Source organism: Simochromis diagramma, unplaced genomic scaffold, assembly GCF_900408965.1.
Source record: "Simochromis diagramma unplaced genomic scaffold, fSimDia1.1 OVJJ01000776.1, whole genome shotgun sequence".
Lineage (NCBI taxonomy): Eukaryota > Metazoa > Chordata > Actinopteri > Cichliformes > Cichlidae > Simochromis > Simochromis diagramma.
Window position 1 is genome coordinate 699,344 of NW_024387296.1, and position 10,905 is coordinate 710,248.

The window sequence follows — 10,905 nt, forward strand, 5'->3', positions numbered from 1 at the left end:
ATCAAGTGAACAACATTTTGAAATAAGTTTAATTGGAATTTTGTACTATGCAAAAACAAAACAACAACAACAACAACATATTAAACAAACACAGCCAGTGCCTTCATTTGTCCATTACATGTCAAACATAGCACTGACCCTTAGCCCCTGCTCATCAGCACATGCTTTCAAAAAGAGCTCCATGTCCTTTGCAAACTGAAAAAGAGAGTCCCTTGCTCCAGTGTCTTCTTCCTCTGACATGTCTCTTAAGACCCTCTGCTGGTCCCCTTGATTTAAGGACAGATATTTGGGCATTGTTACGTGTCCACGGAAAAGTGCCTTATTTTGGACAACCCAGTGCACAGCAGGACGCAGATCTTCAACAACTGCTGGCTCCTGTGTCAGGCAAATGGGGATGAAAACATAGTTATTTCTCTGTTGCAGAACAGTTTTTTAACAGTTATTCAAATTTCACTAACCATGTAATTACACTACTGGTTAAAGTGAATACTGACCTGACTGACTTCCTGGAACTTGCGCTTTTTCAGTCTGAAAATGGGCACGTATTGTCCTTCAAGCACAGCTTTGGCTTCCTCTCTCCAGTGTGCAAATAGCTTGCCAGAGCTACGAAGAGTAAGGCCACAGTGAGAGCATGTCATTTTCATGGACTTTCCATCAGCTGCAGTTTTATTGAACACAGAGGGTAGAGCCAATGAATGTTCTAACAAAGACTCAGAAAATGGTTCAGATACCGAAGACAAAACCTTGGGGGGGAGACGGGGCTCCTCGAAGAGTACTGCCGGAGGAATGCGGGTCTCCTCGGAGAGTTCAGCGGGGAGCAGTCCTGATAATGGTGGCTGACTTGGCATTGAAGAATGCTGACAAGACAATAAATGCCTTGCCATATCCCCACGCCGTATGATTGTAATCTTACAGACAGGGCGGTGAAAGTGTCCTGTTGTCCTACAAGGCTGCCTGCACCGGCATCTCATTTTATCTATAAGAGAAAAAAACAAACAAACAAACAGATGTAATTTAAATGTAGTTGTATAGAATGCAATCAATTTGTCTAACAATCAGATTGTACATGTTAACAAAAACATCCAAGCCAACCTCAATAATGAAAGTTAAATGGTATGGATCACAAAAGTTATGTCAAGAAAAGTGGTGAAAAGTAAATAAAAATATATTTTATAAAAACACTATTTTTGTTGCAGATGAATACACTGAACTGTACAATATCAACAGCAACTTTTAAGTCAACAAAGATACTGCAGAAGTGCTTAAAAAAGTGCATATTTATAACTATAAAGTATATTTAATACAAACATACCTTTGAAAGGCAAAGCATTTTTTATATGCACACTTAGATGCTCCTCAATCTTTGCCCTGACAGTAGGGCTGAAAGTGGGGCACAGAGGACAGTGAAAGAGTCCTCTGCAACACGTGTTGCATTCCTGCAGTTCTGGCTTTAAGCCCGAATTCCAGATTGATGTGTGCATCTAAAACACAGAGAGAAACAGATAAACACCATATACACATTTAAGTTAAGGTTTTAGCAGAAATAACAATTTACAGTTGGCATGTAATAGATTTGGGAAGAAAATTCTTGAAAAAAAAAGCCAAATTTTTAAAAGACACTTTAATCTGTGAGACATGTTTCTATTGACATATAACAGTCATATAACAGCACGATGAAAAAACATTAAAATAAGGAGGAATGTTGTTGTAACGCAAAAAAAGTGGCAACATGATCATTGTAAGAAAACTAGACGATTCCTAGAATTATGAAATCACTAACGGCAAATTTATATAAGAAAGACTTAACCAACCTTTGCGATCAACTTGCAAGACTTCCACGGTATCCATGCGTGTTTATGGCTACTGTGGAGGTCACGTGCTTCCGGCTACTGTGGAGGTCACGTGTATCCGGTTACTGTGGAGCTCCACAGTGGCTGCAGCCAGACCCTTCTCGGTAGTGACAAGGCTGTTCCAATTCTCAGCACCGCTCCTCTCTTTCCCTGACTTCTCAGCAGTTGTCCTCCCCACGATGACGTTTTCATCGAGGCCAAGGAAAAGAGTTTAGGAAAAGGAGATTGGCGCTACTTTTGAAATAACACTCCACGGGGTTGCATTATGCAGCTGAGTCACGTGACCGCACAGCAACAAATCACAGCGGAGCCAGATAAAGGGGGCGGAGCAAAGTGTGTGTTCAGGAGAGGAGTCGAGCAGAGAGAGCTGCTTTTTCATGAAACGGTTGTAAAGTAGTAAACTTACTGGAACATATACCACTACCAACGTTCGGATCGATATCTGCATCGATCTGCACACCCTTGTCTCCTGGATCCTAGCTGAGATCAGCGTGAACCACGTGGGTCTCTGCTCCCTGATCTGTTTCCTGTTTTTGGAAAGAGTTCCAGCTTCATCACGGAGTTTCTCTCGGTTTGTGGGCTCGTCTAAAGGTAAGAGCTAACTTTAATGTGGGTTCAGTTTATGCTGAGTTTAGCTCTGTTGAGAATAATAGATTGCTTGGTAGACATTGGAGTTAGACAGACTGTAGAGTTTGTGATTGCTTGCAACATCATAATATGGCGGTTGCTGGGGGGAAAGAATACATAAAGAAAAATAGTCTTGGAATATGAACAAAAGGATGGGGTGCAGGGCAGGAGAACAACCAACCCCCACCCCAGGACATGAAGCCACAGGCCTGGGGGAGCGCAACTCCAGGGTGAGAGTAGTGGAAGCTTGCTGAGAAGGGGGCCAAAAGGCTTTCGATGCGCTCTGAGGTCATAGTTTTAAACACTTGATGTACTCAGCTGCATGAAGAGCACGCTTGAGTTTCTCTAACACAATTAAATAAAACCTTATGAAGGTCAAAGGTCGTCACTTGTATGTTGAACTACAAACAGTTTTTTGCAGTTTTTTGCACATAGTGTGTTATTTACCATAAAGTGATGCAGAGTTATTCATACCAGAGTAACCAGAGAGGATCATATATTTTTAAATATATAACTTTATACAGGACTGAATATAATATCTTTATGTAAAGGTCCGGAGCTTCTGGGGAGTATCTGAGTATTTATAACATTACACAAACCAGAGGTCTCATCACAGTGTTCATGAAACGCTGGGTTTATCCATCTTCTGGGGCGGGCCTACAGAGGAGTGCTGAAGATTTCCCTGTGAGGGAGCTGCTGGTGAAGATCATGAGTCCTGCTTGATCAATGCGATGAGCTTCAGTGTTCCTGGTGTTTCTTAAATGAAGCCTCTTTCAGTGGGTCAACAGAACTTCTGGCACAGGACAGCTGTGATGAAAGAAAGGGAAGAAGTTTCTCCAAACCTCTGGACCCAGAAACCCAGCTCGGTCCTGATGGTCTCCCTCACTAGTTTCTCTCCAGGGTGAATGTAGCTGTTATACATAATACGGATTATTATTAAATGAAAAGAACACATTAGACTACACTACTGACACCTTCTGCTGCTGTTTTTAAAGTTTCCATGTTACCAGGCTGTAGACTAGAGATTTAAACCGTTTTAGATCCATTACACTCAGTCTTAAATGTTAAAATCTCAAAGGACAGCATTATATTTTTGATATTAACAGTAACTCTGGGCCTCTGTGGAGTGTAGCTGATCTCATCGCTGTCTAAAAATGGATAAAAAAACCATAAGGAGTGCTGATCCTTCAATAACAGAGACTATTAGAGTAACAGGTGAGTAGCATCGCTAACTAGCTAGCAACAAGCCTCCAACACAGTGCGTATGCTAGCGGCTAATCTAGCAAACGAATTAACAACAGAGCGATTTTAGAACTATAAGATGATAAGCTGTGTGTCTTTTCTTATAACAGTGACATGGTTGTATTTACCTTAATTAAACGAGTTGTCAGTCGTGGTAAACCAGCAAAAAAACTCAAGCCGCAGGTGCTACGTAAAAAGTGTAGGGGGCGTGTTTGCGGTCACGTCCAGCGGGCGTGTGGGCGGGAGTGTTACACAGTCGCTCCACCTCAAGTCATTACTGCGCAGACTCTGGCTCCAAATTTGCAAGATGGCAGCCTCCACAAACTGGATATTTTGGCTTCATTTTTGCATAATGGGAGGAGGTGGTGTCGCGTCGTCCATCTTTTATACAGTCATTGATTGCAACATGGCAAATTGAACCTCCCCCACCCTCATTCAGATCTGGCCTTTGGAACTATTTTGGTCTTCATGTGACATATGACTCTGAAGGTATGCGCGTCATGGACAAAAGTAAAACAGTATGTCGGATGTGCCACACAATGCTCAATTACATGGGTGGAAACTACTGCGTTAGTGCAGTTTGCTCGTTAACGTGTTGACGGCGTCCAACCCCACGCACGGGGCGATCCGCGGTAGCTCGTTAACGGAGATTTGCCGTGTTGTGGCGTTAACGTCATTTCAGATTAACGCTGACAGCACTAGTGGGAACACAACGAATATGACTGCACATTTACGCCGACATCATCCTAGTGCAAAGACAAGTGGAAGCAGACAAAAACAACAAGCATGCATGCTACAAACTTTACCCGAGTCATTTAGACAGCTGTTAGCACATGATTCTCCTTATGGGGACCTGACATGTTTAATATGCTGATGAGAATATAGCCCAGAAGAAGCGTATAGTATAGCTTTTATTTTGGAAAGAGCCATTTCTCTGTAATGAACTCTCTTTTCCAAAGATGAGTGATTTCTCGATCAGATTTTTTTTTTTATTACTTTATTGTTTCAGCAACATTAAATTTAAAAACTGTACTTTTGAGTTAAATTATATATTTATAACTTTAATAAATGACAAATTAAAAAAGCATGAACACTTTTTTGTATCGAAAAAATATCGAACCGTGACACCAAAGTATCAAACCGAACTATGAATTTTCTGTATCGTTGCACCCCTAATGTGTGTGTGTGTGTGTGTGTGTACTTCTTTTTTGCTGAGTAACAGGAGACAAGTCTGGTGGTGCAGCAGAGGAACAATTTCAGCCATTTGGACTCAGCTCAGCCACTACAGTGGAAACAATGTCTTCAACACAAAAGGTGAGAAAAGTATTAGAGTTTTCTGTTAAGAGCAGCTTCCATCCTGGGCTCCTCCATATATACAGAATCTACATTCAAAATCAGAAACCACAGAAGTCACAAGAAAATACAAAGATCATATTTTATCTACACACATTGAAACAACAATATCATCAGTTGAACTTTGAATTTTTTATGAAATAAAAGATTTTCTCTGCTGATCAATATTTCCTAATGTCATTTTAATTATACCTCTCATTGTGTCACATTATTGTAATGTGACACCATCACCAGAAGGTGGTGGTAACACACCAACAAGGTGTTTGTTGACATGTTTGATTCCACCAATGGAGGGAGTTTCAGTTTGTTCCAGGACTGCATTTCACTCACTGCCTCTGTTTGTATCTCTGTCACTGCAGGACCAACATGGAGCAAGAAGTCAGTGCTCTCAGGAGGCCGACAAACCTCACAGAAGAAAGGGAGAGAAAACCTACAGCTGTGATGAGTGTGGAAAGTCTTTTACCCAGGCTGGAAACTTAAAAACACACCAACTCATCCACAGTGGAGTTAAAGCGTACAGCTGTGACTTGTGTGGAAAGTCTTTTACCCAGGCTGGAGGCTTAAAGAGACACCAACTCATCCACAGTGGAGTTAAACCTTACAGCTGTGACTTGTGTGAAAAATCTTTTGTACAGGCTGGATACTTAAAAATCCACAGAATCATCCACGGTGGATTTAAACCTTACAGCTGTGACTTGTGTGGAAAGTCTTTTGCCCGGGCTCAAACCTTAAAAACACACCAACGCATCCACAGTGGAGTTAAACCTTACAGCTGTGAGTTGTGTGGAAAGTCTTTTACTCAGGCTGGAGACTTAAAAATCCACAGAATCATCCACAGTGGAGTTAAACCTTACAGCTGTGACTTGTGTGGAAAGTCTTTTGCGCGGGCTGGAAACTTAAAAACACACCAACTCATCCACAGTAGAGTTAAAGCATACAGCTGTGAGTTTTGTGGAAAGTCTTTTACTCAGGCTGGAGACTTAAAAAACCACAGAATCATCCACAGTGGGGTTAAATCTTACAGCTGTGAGTTGTGTGGAAAGTCTTTTACCCAGGCTGGATCCTTAAAAAGTCACCAACTCATCCACAGTGGAGTTAAACCTCACAGCTGCGACTTGTGTGGAAAGTCTTTTACCCAGGCTGGAGACTTAAAAAAACACCAACTCGTCCACAGTGGAGTTAAATCTTACAGCTGTGAGTTGTGTGGAAAGTCTTTTGCCCGGGCTGAAGGCTTAAAAAGTCACCAACTCATCCACAGTGGAGTTAAACCTTACAGCTGCGACTTGTGTGGAAAGTCTTTTACCCGGGCTGAAGTCTTAAAAAAACACCAACTCGTCCACAGTGGAGTTAAACCTTACAGCTGTGACATGTGTGGAAAATCTTTTGCCCGGGCTGGAGACTTAAAAAAACACCAACTCGTCCACAGTGGATTTAAACCTTACAGCTGTGAGTTGTGTGGAAAGTCTTTTGCCTGGGCTGGAGACTTAAAAAAACACCAACTCATCCACAGTGGATTTAAACCTTACAGCTGTGAGTTGTGTGGAAAGTCTTTTGCCTGGGCTGGATACTTAAAAAGTCACCAACTCATCCACAGTGGAGTTAAACCTTACAGCTGTGACTTGTGTGGTAAAGCTTTTGGTCAAAGTCGAAACTTACAGAAGCATCTAGTTACCCACTCTGGAATTAAGGCGTATAGCTGCGACTTTTGTGGAAAAACTTTCAGTGAAAAAAAGTACCGAAATAGTCACCTACGCATTCACACTGGAAATGATCTTTCCTACTGTGATCAGTGTGGGAAACTGTTTATAACAGATGCACAACTACAAATACACATGTTTACCCACACTGAGGAGAGACCTTATAAATGTGACCTGTGTGAGAAGACTTTTAAATCTCCACATTACCTGAAAAAACACCAAAAGATCCACACCAGAAAGTAACTCTGCAAGTGCAGTTACTGTGAGGAAGTATTGAGTTTTTTTATCTTGTAATCTTAACCTGATTGTTACAAGTAACGCGTTGGCCATCTCTGCTCTGTAATCTACAGAGCAACATGTACACTCAGATCATCACATATTTGTGTTGTCATTTGAATCAATAAATGGCTGATCTGATATCTACATGAGCATCAGTGTGTGTGGTTTAAACCTCACAGAACAAGAATGATCTTAGGAAACAGAACCTGAAGATTAAACAAACACTCAATGACTCAATCATTCAGCTGCATACACTGAACTTATGTAGAATATTTTTTTTCCGAATTGTCAAAATATTCCACCACAACACTGAAAATGTAAAGCACAGCAATTCATGGAGTCACTGACAGATAGCACAGAGAGACACACTAACCCCGTTCTGGCTCCAGTAAATAAATAGTCTCCACAAATAAATCTCCACATTACCTGAAAAAACACCAACAGATCCACACCAGAAAGTAACTCCACAAGTGCAGTTACTGTGAGGAAGTATTGATTTTTTATCTTGTAATTTTAACCTGATTGTTTGGAACAAGTCTGATCAGTAAACCTATGGAGTTATTCTGAATGAACTGTTTTGGAAAATGAAGAATCATTTTCGCTCGGTAAGCTGAGTGTTATAATGTAAACAGTAAAACGTAATTGGACATTGGCAGAGATCACTTACGCTGTCATTGTTTAGAAGCAGAGCAACACAGATGGATCCAGTTCTCAACCCTGTCGTCACTGTGGTGGTGGGAAAACGTTTCTCTGTGACCTTTGTGGAAAAACTTCCAATCATCAACGGGACCTAAAACTACATCAACGTATCCACACTGGAGACAAAATGAACTACTGCAAAGAATGTGGGAGAGGCTTCCACACCAAGTGCATTAAAAATACATGAACTATTCCACAGTGTGTTCAAAAAGCACATCTGTGACCAGTGTGGGTCATCCGTCACCACTGCACATGAGCTTAAAGAACAAGAATAAGCAAATCCACACAGTAGAGACACCATGCAAGTGCAGACACTGTGACAAAAGCTTCTCACAATCAGGTCACTGTAACAAACATGAACGTACACACATGGAAGTGAACTTCAGCTGTGACCAGTGTGACAAGAGCTTCAGGAATCTCAGTTCATACTCCGAACACAAACGATCCCACACTGTAAATAAACTGTTTCACTGTTACCAATGTGCAAAAACATTCACTTCATTATCTGCTCTGTGCAAACATCAGCCTGATCATGCAGGACTGAAATCACTGGATCACAATGAATCTGAAGAGAGAGAAAGATCCTCTTCTGGTTTCAGGGTCAGACTTAAAAGCCTTGAGATCAGGCTCCACAGAGTTCAGATGGAATCTCCTGTAAAGAGTGTCAGCTGATGCCACATTTGGATCTGATGAGGTAGCTCTGATTTCTGGACCTGCAGTGAATAATCCTGAATGTTACATTTAGGAAGCTGCATGTATAGATATGCATATCAAGTTTGTTTTTTTCCTTTGAGGGATTTTAATTCTCTAAAATGTTGTCCCTGTTACATTTTAACATTTGTTCCCTTAGGACACAGTAGTGTTTAGTAGTTGTACTATTAAAGTTATAGGAATGTCTTTTCTTTCTTCTTTTTTTAACCAAACTGGTATTCTATCAAAAATCAAATATGGATATGTAAATCATTTCTTTTATTTGAACTTTTTTAGCTTTTCCAAAATTAACTTCTTTTTTATGTATTCATTGCATGTTTCACCTCAGTTAAATTTCAATCCTTCATTCATATTTAAACTTTTGCTGTGATAAAATCTTCTCTTAAATCCTTTTCTCCCAAAACAAGCAAATATTTTCACAGCAGTTGCTCTTAAAACTTCCAAAATGAACTAAATCTGTCCACCAGCTTTGAAACAACACTTGCTGTGACTTTATGTCCAGATAAAAGAAACTCAAACTAAACTGGTTTTGGGCTGTATTTCCATGTAATACCTTTTTTTTTTTTTTTTTTTACCAGAAGATGGCGCAGTGATGCTGTGTAACCTTTATTTAATTAGGGAAAGAACACAATATTCACAGTGGCAGCAAAGAACTGTTAAAAGTTAAAAACAGCAGCACACATCAGAACCATTTTAAAGATTACAGGTGACAAATTTTAGTTAATTCAAATCCTATTAAACATCTATTTTTGGATCCTCCTTTCACTTTAGTGTATTTACTGTATCCTTGAAGTCCACGTTGTTTTTTTTAATGAATTCATTTTGATCCACATGTTCTGCAGCTGTTTGCCTTTTGATTTGAAGTTTGCATTATGAAATCCTGATAATGTTAAAGCATCAGTTATAATTTATGAACTCTGTGTAAAGTTTGTCTTATTAAACAGTTTGGTGTGAAAAATAAAGAAATGGTCTCACAGCAAGTAGTTGGAGCCATGATTTCCGATTCAAACTAATTTAAATGTTTTTAGTGGTACATGTGGAGGTTTATCAGAGGAGGAGACTTGGCTGCTCTCGGCACAGTTCCTGCAGCTCATTAAAAACTCTGAAATGATCTTCAAGGAAAAGATGATTAATTTTTCTTAAAAACAAGATGTGGGCATGACGTTTTAACATGAGTGTGTTTAAGATGCATTGTGATTAGCATCTCACACGTTCCAATAAAGCAGATGTTCCTGCATTGCAACAGTAGTTTGCAGATGTGGTCATCCCCCGACCATCTGCAAGACTCTCATGCAGCACCAATTTGAAACGCAGCCTGGAAAGTGCGTTCATGGCCCTACAGGTTGCCTAAGCACAAGAGACAAATTGTGCAAAAGGAATTGGCTGAAATGGTGAAAATGCTGTTATCATAGGATGAAATGAGGATTTGTTCCTCAGTGTTTGGTCTCCTATGCTTACCTTTTCTCCAGATGATTTGTCGCAGTTGAGAGGGGCCGGTTGTCTTTAAGGTGCTTTCAGGTAATTAAGAAGTGAGTGCAGGGTTTGTACCATTCATCACACTTCTGTTAGGTTTGTTTAAAGACTCGGGCATTTTTCAGCACCTGCTGTAGCGATAGCTGCGTCCTCACACTGCATATGCTGTTTGCCACCTGGATGATGTTGTCATTCATAGTGATACCACGGTGGAGCATGTGCAGTGGGTGGTCACAGTCCCTAAAGTGTGTGGTTGGATGGAGGGACGTACAGTATTTGGGTACAATTTGGGAGCTGGGTATGTGCATCCACACATGGATAAAACAGCAGCCATCGCATCCTGCCTGTGTCCCAACGCAAAAAAGAACATCCTGATAATAATGAATTACAATATTCCTGACAAGAAGAAATGAATGCATGAACGAGTTTTTCAGCATCACTCTGGGACAGGATATTTCTGATTTTCAAGATATTGCAGCAATGGAAGAAAGCAGTCATAAATATTGGCTTAATATTTCCATTAAAGGAGAAATCCTGGTCAAAATGACTCTAAGATTCCATATAGTGTTACTGGAGGCCAAGGTATTGCATCCAGAAAAGGATAAAATCCGTAGCTGTTGATAAAATTGGCACAGAGCTTCCCCCAAGCATTACCAAAGATTCACATCAAACTCATTCTTGATTGCTTTAATGAACATTTTTTTATTGTCACAGTTTGATACTGATGATTTCTTGTGAACACTCCTTTAGTTTAAACCCAGTGACAGTATGAAGTTATTATGTTTGTTTTCATGTAAGTATCTACACTTATATTATCTATCTATACTTCATCTGCATCCTTCGAGGCCCCATTTGAAGGCTGATTATGTCCCAACATAGGCCAGAATTAATAGCGCAGTGGTGGTACAAACCCCAGCAGATGGCTGAAGCGTGGTGGCCAAAGAATAAACTTTTAAAAGCAAGTATAAATTTTT

General features: G+C 40.3%; 2 long non-coding RNA genes across 3 annotated transcripts; one reads left to right on the forward strand and one right to left on the reverse strand.

Annotated features, from left to right (window-relative positions):
* Nucleotides 1-213: 213 nt before the first annotated feature.
* LOC120716495 lies at nt 214-2,079 on the reverse strand. 2 transcript variants are annotated; one of them, XR_005691946.1, is made up of 5 exons: nt 1,812-2,079; nt 1,313-1,481; nt 744-976; nt 495-603; nt 214-375 (listed from the first exon to the last, which is right to left on the reverse strand). It is a non-coding gene; the product is annotated as an uncharacterized LOC120716495 (long non-coding RNA). The 2 variants fall into 2 exon arrangements; XR_005691945.1 differs by having other exon boundaries at nt 732-976; nt 1,812-2,078.
* A 103-nt stretch (nt 2,080-2,182) lies between these two features.
* On the forward strand, nt 2,183-5,482 carry LOC120716491. Its single transcript, XR_005691941.1, has 3 exons — nt 2,183-2,441; nt 4,942-5,033; nt 5,432-5,482. It is a non-coding gene; the product is annotated as an uncharacterized LOC120716491 (long non-coding RNA).
* The last annotated feature ends 5,423 nt before the right edge of the window (nt 5,483-10,905 follow it).